This window comes from Jaculus jaculus, chromosome 4 (assembly GCF_020740685.1).
Source record: "Jaculus jaculus isolate mJacJac1 chromosome 4, mJacJac1.mat.Y.cur, whole genome shotgun sequence".
NCBI lineage: Eukaryota > Metazoa > Chordata > Mammalia > Rodentia > Dipodidae > Jaculus > Jaculus jaculus.
In genome coordinates this window covers 150,660,092-150,674,288 of record NC_059105.1, presented here as the reverse complement: position 1 = coordinate 150,674,288, position 14,197 = coordinate 150,660,092, and positions in this window count along the sequence as shown.

Below are 14,197 nucleotides of genomic sequence, written 5' to 3'. Positions count from 1 at the left end.
TAAGATATCCCTTAATTGTAAAGCTTAGATTTACATTATTTTGTGAAGAAACATTAACATATATTTCACAGTTTCTATGCTAAGCAGAAACTAATTTTAATAATAAACTAGAAATAATCCATGCTGTTTTCAGACAATGACTTATTGCATGAAAATATCAAAAAGTAACAGGACAGTCTATTTTCCAGTCAGGTATAATTCTTTGCTTTCAAGTAGCTAGGACATACTTTACATTAAACCTGAAAACATGGTTAACACTGTGTGTGTGTGTGTGTGTGTGTGTGTGTGTGTGTGTGTGTGTTTAATTAATCACTTTTAGAAGCTCAGTTAAATGCTAGATTCCATCTATTAAGACAGGATGATAATGACTGACAGAGCAGATAAATGGGTGTGAATAAATTGTTTTTCACCTGATTTAAAGACTTAAAGTGATCATTAACACCAAAATAAATACTATCATAATGTGCATGTCTACTATGCTCTCAGCTGGTGAAACATCACCCAGTTTTACCACAGCACAGATACTGACATAGCCCCGTTAACATTAGCATCTGTTTTCATCAAAGGTTTTATAAACTTCCTTCAGACTGAAAGAGTGCAGTAGACTTCAGCGCATGGCAAGTATTTCATAAAATTTTACATTTTCGTTTTTAGTTGCCTTCACATTGCTGGGACAAAACACCCAAGCAAAGCACCGGATAAGATGAAAGGATTTTGGCTTACAGTTTCAAGGAAAAGCATTATGATGGCAAGGGAAGCTTGGCATGAGCAGAGGCCGGGACTCACCTCTGCTGCAGCAGGTGGGAAGCAACAGCAAGAGAGTCAATTGAACTCTGGGAAGGGGTGCAGAGTTGTAACACATGTAAGCCTAACCCGGTAACACATCTATTTCTGCTAGAACCCACCCCCCTCCCCAAACTGCCACCAGCAGGGGAAAAAGCATTCCATATACATGAATTTATAGTAGAGATCTGATTCAAACCACTATGCCCTGCTCCTGGTCCCCATAGGTTCACAACTATTTCGAGATATAAAACAGTACTCAGTCCAACTTTAAAAAGTCCCCATTGTTTCTCCCCCCACCATCCCAATCCCATCATTGTTCCTAAGTGCAAAGTCCAAGGTCTCACCTGAGACTCAATAAAGTCTCTTAACGGTAAGCCTGGAAAATTAAGTCAGAAGTTAAATATACACAATAGCACAGAATAAACAATCACATTTCAAATGGTGGCAATAGGCAGAGAGCAAGGAAAGAGTGAACCAATGCAAATTCTAAAACAAGCATGGCAGGTATCAAGCAGCTCCCGGTCTGTTGGGCACCTGCTACCTGAGAAGCCCTTTTCATTGGAAACTTCTCCCCTCCTGCTGGACTGCTTACAAACTAAGAACAAGCTCCATCTAGAGCCAGCAGCTTCCCTTGGTGGTCTGTGGCCCCATAGTCATGATATATCCAAAGCACTGGGTTCCCTACAACAACCCTTCCCTTTCTCTCTCTCCCTTCCTCTTTCTTGCCTTCTGTCTGCCCCTCCCACCTTCTTTATTCTTTACTATTTTCTACCTGTCTTACTTTCTTTCTCTCAAAAATATCTCTATCTGTAAAATTTACTGTCTTATTGGTGGATCAAACACTCAACTTCTGGAAGGAAAAGGGTTTAGTTTGGCTTATGGTTCCATAATATAGAGCTCATCACCCTCAGAAAGGTATGGCAGAGAGGAGCCAGAAGACGGTGCCACATAGCAACAAAGGAAACAGCAAGTACGCTAATAGGATCTGACTATAAACGCTCAAAGCCTGCCCAAAGTGTCAAGTTTCCTCCAGCTAAGCTCCACTGCTCCAGGTTATAGTATGGGGATATAGTACTCACAAACACCACATCGTCCATCAATCCACTCATCCACTGCTCCAGGTTATAGTATGGGGATATAGTACTCACAAACACCACATCGTCCATCAATGCACTTATCCATCCATGTATATTATCTCCCTAGCCATTCTGATCTTTCTTAAATTATTTGTCTTTGAATTTACTGCACCTAAAGCATTTGTGGAGCTTTTAGGATTTTGTTTTTAATACTCAACCATGTTTAAAGTAGGATAAATTACAAAATCAGTTGTAATTAAAAATTACCACTAAAATGACATGAACTTAAAATTATATATTTGATAGATAAATAAAATTTTACTGACAAAATACTATTAATTGTAAAAAAGTGCAAGTAATAAAACTTACAGATATTTTTGGATAAGCATCAACATAAAATGAGCAGTGGTGGTTAGGAGTAAGGATTTACAGAAATCCATTGTATCAATAGCTAAAATTGAGTCCTTATTAGAAAATATAAATAAATCTTGTTGGACTCAAAATTAGAAATACCTCGTGGAATAAATAGATGTGTCATCCATTGTGGATGTACAACTGTCATTAATGCAAATCAACCCTGATTCATGTGCTAGAGGGATTTCTGGGGGACATACCCATAGAAGATCATTTAACCCAGATTTCATAAAACAAATAAAATGCCTCCACTGACTGTGAGATATAGTTGGGTCATCATCCTCATGTGGCATAGTGTTGTATTTTTAGTATACTATTAGAAATGTCACCTTAGCTCAGATAAAATACTCTGGTATAATTTGTGCAGCACTAGCTGGATAAAGCTTCAGTTGTGACTATCCACAACAATGTGTGGTGTAAAGAATTCGAGGCAAGAGCATGCATCTGGAGTTTGTTTGCAGTGGCTGGAAACCCTGGCGTGCCCATTCCCTCTCTCTCTCTATCTGTCTCTTTCTCCTTCTCTCTCTCTCTCTCTTTCTGTCACTCTCAAATAAATAAATAAATAAATAAAAATGAACTAAAAATTAAAATAAGAATTTGAGGCAACATTTTAACATGTGAGAATGTATTCCAAAAGTAAAATTAGTATGTTTTGGTAATGTAATTTTGTGATTCATAATTGTAGAGTTTGATTTAAGCCTTCTTAATTCTTAGCTATTCAATGGAATACAAAATTATAGCTGTTATTATCCACAACAACAGATACAAAAAGAATCCTTGAGGCCTCACAATATTGCAGTTTACCAGAAAAGTTTAGTAGGCATTACAATCAGGTAACCACTAGAACATAAATGTAGAATAGAGACTATTTCTTTTGTTAGTGCTTATGTCAACTACTTATGAGGATTTTTGTTTTTCCCATTTCTGAGTGAAGGCCCTCCAATTGCAGTTAAATATGGGACATTTCCAAGGAGATATTTCTTTCAAGTATCCTAAAGAAGTTAAAAGAAATATGGCAAAATTGATATTAAAGGCTCTTCTATGTATTTATTTATTTATTTACAAGCAGATAGAGAGAGATAGAGAGATATAGAGAGAGTGGGCACACCAGTGTCTCTCAAGCCACTGCAAAGAAACTCTAGATGCATTCACCACTTTGTGCATCTGGCTTATGTGGGTACTTATTGGGGAATTAAACCCAGGCCATTAGGCTCTGGAGGCAAACTCCTTAACCACTAAACCATATCTCCAGCCCCATATGAGGCTATTTTTTTCTTTAAAGTTTTATATATAACATGAATTAAACATTTATATAGAATGTGTTTGCAAACAATCACAAAAGTTTACGATTTATGTTTTGTTTTGTTTTTGTTGTTCCTGTTTGAGGAAAAGTTTCATTCTAGCCCAGGCTGACTTGGAATTCACTATGTAGTCTCAGCAAAGTGGCCTCAAATTCACATTCTCACATTGATCCTCCTACCTCTGCCTCCCAAGTGCTGGAATTAAAGAGATGCACCACCAAACCCAGCTTTGAGTTGTTTCTTATCCTTGCATTTCATATCCTAGAATAATATTCTGCATTACTAAAAGATGACTATGTTCATGGCACACCGGAGAATTTCAGAGTAGCTCACTATGTTTAGGCTGGTGGTTTAAGAAGTTACTGCTAGGTTGGGACAGGCTTGCAAGATGGAGTCACCATGGTCAGCAGAATGATGATGGAGGCATAGGAAAATGTACTATTCACATTCTTCAAGAAACCAACCAGTCATTATCCCCTCCTCACCTAAAAATGCCCCAGGTCATGGTTTCCTTACCCCTTATCTTGTAAGTCACATGTTCACTTTTCTGGTGTCACACCGTAGCTATTTTAAATGGTTAATGCAATGATCTTCCCTAAAGGAACTTTTCAATTCAACTTAACAGAAGAATTATTATTCTTTTTTTCCTCTCTTCACTTTCTCCCAAATGAAAGAGCCAAATAAAGCCTACTACCTGAAAATTCACTTTGGCTGTGCTCCTCTCCTGTGAGTCAGCCCTGACAGCTCATGCTTTTCCCAAATAAAAAGCTTTCATCTTTGCCTCAGAGTGGTAGGTGTGGTTTAGTCATTCCCAAACCTTACAGTTACTAGTCATTAAAACCTTGTAAATCGAGATTTGAGGTAAATATAAAAGTACAAAGATTGTGCTAGTTGCTTCTTTATATACTCAACTAAAGTTCAATTAATCATTTTCATGTAACAATGAATATTGATTCCATAATGTTATAATTAAACCATGCCTTCATAATGTACTCAAATATGGCATAAAATATCAGTGAACTCAATATATAGCATTTGTTTACAGATGTGTTTCCTTTCCAGTGCACTAAGTACATCATTTATTTTTAAAACTATGATATTGATTTGGTGTAATTGCCTAGTAAAATAATGTAAATAATTAGGCTGTATGACTTAATAACATTGTTGATATTTATACACCAGTTAAATTGATTACATCGTGACCATAAACCTATCTCTCATTTTGTATTATTTCATCTTTGTGCACTGAGAATATTAATCTTAAATTTTTTAAATATATTTGGTTTGGATTGAGTACTGGTGCAATATTCCTGAACTTATATAATGTATATAAAAATATAATCTATTCTTCAAAGTTATGGAATGATATGAGAATGATTTATTTTAAATTGTTTTTAAATGCTTGGTATAATTTGCCAGTGAAGACAGTAGGTATTAAGATGTATGTGCCACCATGTGCATCTGGCTTATGTGGGTACTAGGGAATCAGAACTAAGTCCTTAAGCCCTGCAGGCAAGGGCTTTAATTGCTAAGCTAAGCCATCTCTCAGGCCCTCGTTCTATTTTCTTGAAGCCATCATACTTGTATCAATTATCTTCTGACTTACCCTAGAGAATAGGCTGTTTTTAGGCTATTGTCATGAGATCATAAAAAATGTTATTAAATTTTGTTTTCTTTATGTGATACATCAAAAACAACCACAAAAAGCATTAAACTCTCCCTAGAATTTAGTTACTTAAAATCAGCATGCCGAGATACTTCCCAAATGCTTAAGGACCTCTGCAAATATTTTTCTTCCATAAAAGCAATAAAAGCACTGACAAAAAGGCTTAAATCAGCATTTGCAAAATTTTAACAGATTCAGAAGAAATAGCTGAACCTGTATCAGAACAGTGTTACCGTTTTTGGCCTTGTCATGTTGGCTAATCTTTATTATCACCGTGGCAGGAATGAGAGTCTGCAGGAGATTAATGAAGCAACCCCTGATGGGTCTGGACCCACTTGCAGAAACAATTAAATAATAAGGCCTTTGACCTACCAAGTGAATCAATCCCTTTATGGATTCATTACAAGAAGACATTATAGAGAAATGTTGCATAGTAGGAAATGAGACCTTTAGGAACAACTAGTCACTGGATGCTTATTCTGAGGTATTGTATCTTGCCCAGAGCCCTTCCTCCAAGTCCCTGTTTGCTGTCAGACCACCATGGTGTGAACTGCTCTGCCCTAAAGTGAAGTCTCCAGCATGTTAAACTGAATTCTCTTAAACATGAGCCAAAGTAAACAATTCCTAACTTTATTTTTTTTTTCTTTGTGTCAAGTATTTTGTCACAGGTCATAACAAAACACTGCCTCTGCATATTCCATTACCCCTGTCTAGATGCTTATAGAAATTTTATGAGATGGTGGCTTTAAAAATCATCCTGATAAGAAAAAAATAATAAAGAACAGCCACTCATTTAACACTGGGGATTTCTGAGTCCATCTACAACCTTAACAATAAGAGATTTTTAATATTGCAACATTCTGGAAACTTTCCAGAAAATATCCATTCATAAAACTTTTTTCTTATTTGGATACACTCAGAATTTGTTCAATGAGGAATTCTCCATATCTCATAATTTATTAAACCAGATCAACAATAGTTCAACATTGCAGATGTGAGATACTTGATACCATAACAACAGTTGGAACAGATTAGACACTTTCCATAAAAATAATTTTATAAAATTGGGTAGAAAATATGCATAGGGGAGGGACTGAAAATCCCATGTATTTTTTTTTTTGTGATCTAGAAGGTCAAACATAAATGCAGTTTTTGTATGTATCCATGCTCTTCAGAGGAAAAATACAAACTGGTTGAATAATTTTGGAGAGTGAGAAAGAGGGAGTGATTTTAAGAAAATATCAAGTTCTAAGTCTTAATTAAATTTGCTGGCCAGAATGGCAGGTTGGAAGATGACAATTCAAGCCCACAGACTACCAGCAAGTTTTTCCTTACTTCCGGGAAGTGAACATTTTTTCATAATCATGCATTATGTTGATTGAATGAGAAACATTTAAGGATGGAGAGCACTGTGATTTACTCAAAGTTCGAGGCCACCCTGAGGCTATATAGTGAATTCCAGGTCAGCTTGAGCCAGAGTGAGACCTTACCTTGAAAAACAAACAAACAAAAAAAGAATACTAAGATGGGTGTGTGCTTAACATTTCTTTCTCAATGTGTTTCTAATGGTGTGTGCTTTCTTTTTCTTTAAAAACAAAAAAAATGTACTGTGCTGGAGAGATGGTTTAGCAGTTAAGGCACATGACTGTGAAACCTAAGGACCCAGGTTTGATTCTCCAGGTCCCATGTTTAAGCCAGATGCACATGGTGGCACATGCATCTGGAGTTTATATGCAGTGGATAGAGGCCCTGGATTGCACTTGTTTGCTTTCTCTCTCTCACTCTCTCCATCTCTAATAAATGAATAAAAAATTGTAAAATCTTAAAAAAATGTACTCAGTGTTTGCTAGGTACCAAACACAATTATTATCATTGTTAAGATAATGAACTGGTAGAGGAGGAATTGCTTTCAAATTCAAAAATTGAGGTACCTGACAATTAATTTTTCTTTCTGAGATTGTAAAGCACTTAAAAAATCTCATAAAATGCCAGGTTATCCTAGGCCCTAAACCATCTGGCTCTATGGCTTTGTAGGGGAAAGTAGGTGGTGAATGAATGAGCCAGGGAGTATCTGCTGTTATAGTAACAACAGGATATGAACAGAGAGTGATTTACAGATCTCTAAAGATCATGCACATCTGAGACTCTCAGCAAAATCATTCTAAAGCACCAGGTCATCAAATGAATGTTTTGGAAGAGACATAAGGGCTTGAGGGTGTTTCACCATTTGGGTCTGGCATGATGTAATTGCTTGGTAAGTAATAACGTGGTAATCATGTCTTCCAATCGCTTTGGAAATGCATCCATCCCTCAATTATGTACCTTTTCCAAAAGGTCATAATTCAACATTCTGTGTCTGCTGTGATACATGGGAAGATAAATCAATTCCTATCCTGTGTCACTCTCCAGATGCCAAGACTCACACCACTGGATCAGGTATCATTTTGTCCAGCCAGGCATTCACTCAAGATGTTCAGGACGTGAGTCCTTGGCCCCATGACAGGTCAAGGGAAGGGCTATATCTCTCTAATCTGTGCCCTCCTAGGTATGACAATCAATCTGAAATTCTAGTCATTTATAAATTTGGGGGTATGGTAGGAATTGAGAAAACATTTCCACAGCGATTACTGTGAGTGTTTGAAAATGAAATAGCTATATTATAATTTTTAGAGTGAGATAATAGTCTCCATCATTAATGCTAAATAGGATCAAAGAATCATTTTGATTTTTTTTGTGTGTAGTTGGCTCATTTAAGTTCACAGATTTTTCAAATACACACATGCATAAAAACACACAACAGCCTTAGTAATTAGCTAAAAATCAATTGTGAGTACATGTGCACAGTGTGCTTATGTGTTTTAGGATACAGTAGAAGACTATTCTATTTCTTAAAACACTTATTATTGAGGCTTTATAACAGAAGAGAAATTAATAATTTTAAATCAATCATAATCACAAATAATAGAAACCTAGTGAGATGATTTTTTTCTTACATTAAAGTGAGTTACAGTAACAGTTTTCAATTTGCTGCCATAAATCTATTAAAATAAAAATAAGTCATAATTTTAATAAGTAAGTTTAAAAAGCAAGAAAATAAACCAAGAAAAAAAAACCATGAAAATAACATATTTTATGAATTAGCCAAAACAAAATGGATTTAAAACTTGAACATTTTACTTGAAATAAGTGTAATAGTCTGTTGACACAGGCCTTGGGTTGAGATAAAACACACAAATAGTTTGCTGTTATAAAAATTTTCTTTATGATACCAGAACAATATTTTAAATTGTGCTTTTGTAATTTATAAAACCATTTTAAACTCTGGTGAATCAACAGATTTGATTGTTTAAAAGTCAACAGCTGGGGTTGGAGAGATGGCTTAGCGGTTAAGCGCTTGCCTGTGAAGCCTAAGGACCCCGGTTCGAGGCTCGGTTCCCCAGGTCCCACGTTAGCCAGATGCACAAGGGGGCGCACGCGTCTGGAGTTCGTTTGCAGAGACTGGAAGCCCTGGCGCGCCCATTCTCTCTCTCTCCCTCTCTCTGTCCTTCTCTCTGTGTCTGTCGCTCTCAAATAAATAAATAAAAATTAAAAAAAAAAAAAAAAGTCAACAGCTGTAGCCCTGTTACACAAAATGCAAACACACACACACAAATACAAATAAATACAAACACAAGTCAGGTTTTATCATACAAATGATCTCTCCAGTGTTCATCTTCCATTTTATTTTTGGAAAAGGGCAAAGGGATTTCTTTTTTTTTTTAATTTATGAAAACACTTTCCAGGGGCTAGAGAGATGGCTTGGGCATTAAAGTGCTTGCCAGCAAAGTGTAAGGATCCCGAATGGATTGCCCAGTGCCCACGTAAGCCAGATGCACAAGATGGCATATGCATCTGGTATTCATTTGCAGTGGCTGGAGGAGCTGGTGTGTCCATTATCTCTCTCTATCTGCCTCTCTCTCTCTCTTTCAAATCAGTAAATAAAAACACAATTAAAACCACTTCATATTTTAAACATGCATTTATATTTGTAAACTTATTTATATATTATGTATTTATCTATGACTAAATTTATTTTTATTTCATTATGGTCTTGCTGCGACTGGAGATTTAACTAAGGGTCCAAATTATGCTGTGCAAGCACACCACCACTAATATCTTTCAAGTGCAAAGGTTTAATTTTAACATGTAAAACCTGAGAAAATTTAGTCTGTAGCTTCTTTGGGTCTTCAGCTTGGAATACATGGCTATGTAGTCATTATGGCATGCTTTTGTGTATAAACAAGTGAAGTGAGGTGCTAATCAAGTTCTGTTGGTATATCAGTTTGTTTTTATGTCTAAATATATCTGTAAATTAGGAAATGTGACTACAATTATTGTTAATTTAAAAGGCCTTAACTTTTCTATTTACTTTAATTGCTATTTACTTATTTTCACGTGTATATGCATGTACTCCCAGACACACACACACACACACACACACACACACACACACACACACACACACACGACAAATATGGGTTTGGGTGTGTCAGGAACACTTACTACTGAAAATGACTCCAAGACACTTGTGCCACCTTTTTCATCTGGCTTATTTGGGTGGCTTTGGATTTGAGCCCCTGCCAGCCCACTTTGTAAGCAAGCACCTTTATCTGCTGAGTCATCTTCCCAGCCATTGAATGGCTTTTGAATTGTCAAGTTTTTCGAGTTAGTTTTAATACAAGATGTAAAGTAGTATATATTTAAGAGTCTCTTCTTTCCATTGTTACTTTGGGTAATAAATTAGTATGAGAGGTGAAATGAAGAGAAGCATATTATAAAAAGTAGTTATTTTCTTGCCCCCTTGGGTGACAGCCGATCTTTTGCCTGTGTTCCTCTGAGGAATGTTGTCTTTTAACCTTGTCTGTGAAGGAGAGGAGGTATTTAGTTCAGTCATGCACCAAAGCAGAAAATTAGTCTACTCTGGAAGGCTGATCAGTAGAGCAGAAAGACTGCTACATTTGCAGGTGAGTGGAGGCGGTATTCAGAAAAGAAAGTGTGCTGTGCTGTTTGAGAGGTGAAAGATATAAAATGTTCTCATCAATTTCTATAAAATTAAGTTAATGTCAACAAAACATGAAATATACTGAGAAAGCCAGGAACAAATGACAAATTTATAGAATTAAGTAGAATAATCAAAGATACCAAGTAGATATTAACTTATATGAACATATGAAGCACAACATTTTTGTGAGTTTGTATTGCTGTATTTCAAATTGTCACCATCAGTGTGCCTTAATAAAGCCCAAGCCTATTGGTTCACATCTCATACGGGAGCTGTGGGAAAGGTTTCTTGCTGGTTATTGACTATAATATTTTTTAAAATTTTATTTATTTATTTGAGAGCGACAGACACAGAGAGAAAGAGAGATAGAGGGAGAGAAAGAATGGGCACACCAGGGCTTCCAGCCTCTGCAAACGAACTCCAGACGCGTGTGCCCCCTTGTGCATCTGGCTAATGTGGGACCTGGGGAACCGAGCCTTAAACCAGGGTCCTTAGGCTTCCCAGGCAAGCGCTTAACCGCTAAGCCATCTCTCCAGCCCTGGTTATTGACTATAATTGCTCTCAGTACTCACATAGCAGTGTTCACATTTAGTTATTATATTAGAGTCCTTGTCTTGAATCCTTCGTAGGCACGCTTAAGACAAAGTGGCCTGCTTCTTTCTCCAGAGCTGAGAAGAGAGCACATACTGCAAATCTTTATATATGCGACATTTGAAACAATGTAATGTAAAAATACTAGGAGTATCACATTATCGTCTTAGCCATGTTTTCTTGATTAAAAGAAAACCATATATCTCACCAAACCACATAATGAGATGCTATGTAGAGGAATTCCAAAAGTTTATATAACCACAGCATCTTTCCAACACAGCATTAGAAACAACTAAAGGATGGTCCTGTACTGATTATTTCAAATAAATGCCTAAATGAAGACCACTTCAGCTCAGTTGGCAACGTTATTGGTACGCAAGTATAAGGTTGTAACTTTGGGTTTCCAGCACTAAGATAAGAGCCCGTGGTGCCAATATTCCCTGAAACCCTAGTATGGGGAAGGTAACATCAGGAAGTTCCCTGGGGCTTGCTGACCAGTTGATCAATTCAGTGAGCTTCATATTCAATGACAGACACTTTATCAAATATAAGGTGGGTGTGATTGAATTAAACAGCCATCATAAGTTTGTGGGCTACACATAAACGTGTACATGCACACACATGCATGCACACACATCCACAGGTATGCAGCATATGCACAGCATGTGTGTGAGAGTGTATAACGTTGTATAAGGTTCTATGCTCCAAGTGAGTGGACAATATGTAGTAGTTTACTGGTCACTAAACCAAACCTCTTAGTTTATAATGGCATCCATGAAATCTTTTCCATAGCTATCAAAGTGTACTCTCCATCACTTTGCTTTTTAACTTTAATTTCTTTCTTTTTTTTTTTACAGCCCTGCAGATCAAATCCAATGCCTCATGAATATTTTGAAAATACTTCATCAGTGAAGTCCCTCAAATCTCTCTTCCTCTCGTTTTGTAAGACTTTAAAAGTGTTTTAATCCAATTAAGGGAATTATTAATAGTATTGTTATACATCAAAAGTGCAAGGCTTGGAAATATGTACAAATTTCAAATAGTCTATATTTTACCTAATCTAATTGGTATATAATCATTATAAGCACGACTTATTTATTTATAAGGTTAGTCTTTATATTTGATTAAATTTATAACTTATTTTGCAATGCATAATCTTCTGTGGACTAGCTACTGAGTGTTGCTTTTATAGCTGAGACATTATAATGTCACTTTACATGTTATTTTAAAATATAACTTCAAAATATCAAGAAATGATCTTAATATATTTAGAGCTATTTATTCTGTTCATAATGAAAATTGAGTTGACAATTTGAATGAAATGCATTTAATTTTACATCAAGAGAGATTCTAAAATTCTACTATATGGCAATGAGTAATAAATCATTAATAAACATTTTTCTTTATTATCAAATATGTACCAAGGTCTATTCTAATAGATACTTTTTTTACTGAAAGCTCTGAATATTTACCAAATGGATGCACTGAGAGAAATGGATAAAGCTTGAAGCCTGCTGTTCTGTACTTAGGGGAAGGACAATGTAAACGATTTAGACAAAGGCTGTAGGGAGAGTTTCATTCAGCCCCTTTGTGCTCCCTTGTACTCGGTGAAAGGGTTCTTGTCTGAGACAAGAAGACAGCTGTCTCATTGTGCTCAGGCACAGTGAAGACCACGCAAATTGCCTAACCTATCTTTAGTCAGATTGTTTCCATAAGAATGTGATCTTGGATTACACTAAGCTTCCACTACTTGCATAACTTCATAGGGAACAATACTGATTAACCAAACTTTACTTACCTGTGTTTTAAGTAATTTATTAGAAATTATTAGAAATTTACATTGTGATCATGTTAGTAATTATCCAGTGACATTTTTAAAGGCCGTGACATTGAGTAAGTCATAGCATTGCATTTCTTTCTGTTAATGTGGTCATTGAAGGAGACCAACCAAATGAGAATTTGTTTATATTTATCATTTCACAAATAAATTCACAAATATGAACCAAAATGAAAATTAAAGAAAGAAAATATTAAAGTCATCATTGAAATTTTAAAGGTGATTCCAATTTCTCTTTAAATGGACAGAATCTTCAAATGGTAAGTACATATGTGTGGGATATCTTTATATATATATATATATATATATATATATATATATATATATATATATATATATATATATATATATATATAATTGTAATGGAAACCATTCTTTGCAAAGTAAATAGAGATGGTAAAAAGTCTGAAATTTTTGAAAGTACATACTGGGGGTAGTAACTTACAAATTCATCATGTTTGCAAACTAACAAATGCACAGTGAAAATCATCACTCAAGTTAACAAACAATGTGGCATCTAGTCACACAGACTACATGGAGTTCTGCAGGGCTGTGAAAACTAATAAAATTGTAATCTTCCCAATAGACAGTATAGTCTTATGTATAGTTTATACCCTTCTAATAAGAATGGAAGAGAGAAATGCTACAATAAAAAGTGGACACATACAATAGGAATAATATTATGAATTCTTAAATTGTCCATTTAATCAGTTGGCTTCTACATTTCTCTGTAAGACCAGCACAGATGTTAAAATGAACTCAAGATTGAGAATTATATTGATCTGTGAAAGGAAATGTGATCTTGTACAGTATATCTTTTGTTTAGTTCAGAACTTTACCAGAGTTTCAGATAGTTTTTTAAATATATAGAAAAAGGGACAGTAATTATGGGACAAATTGAAATCTTAGTTCAAAACTTTCTGAGATTTGTATATCTTATCTTGAAAGACAGATTGTACTGTCAAAACTCATTGCAAAATACAGTAACCTTTACACAATCTGTGTAGTTTTGCTTATCTAAAATAAGGGTTCATGCTCTTATACTTGCTTCTACAATTGGTAATGCGAAACAAAGATAAATGATACTACAAATCAAAAGAAACAGTTCGTACTCTCTCACACTGCAGCACACAGAACTTACAACTTATTTGCTTTATTAATTTTAAGGCTGGCACTTGAGAACACTATTTTTATGGTGATTAATATGCTTGTGTAAATATTCAATATTAAGGAAGAGAGGGGAGAAAAATGAATTAATATTTTAAAGGAAAGGCAAATTTTAAGTAAATGGTAATTATTTTGCTTTATGTTCAAAAAGAATTATGAGTGAAATCTATTTCCACATATATTGTGGCTATGTAAACATTTATGTACACTCATTTGTATGAATCATATATAAATGTGTGTATAAGATCAGCATGGTGTGAGTGAGTTATATTTATTAACATACCTAAGAGGGACAAAATAATTTTGCATGTTATATTG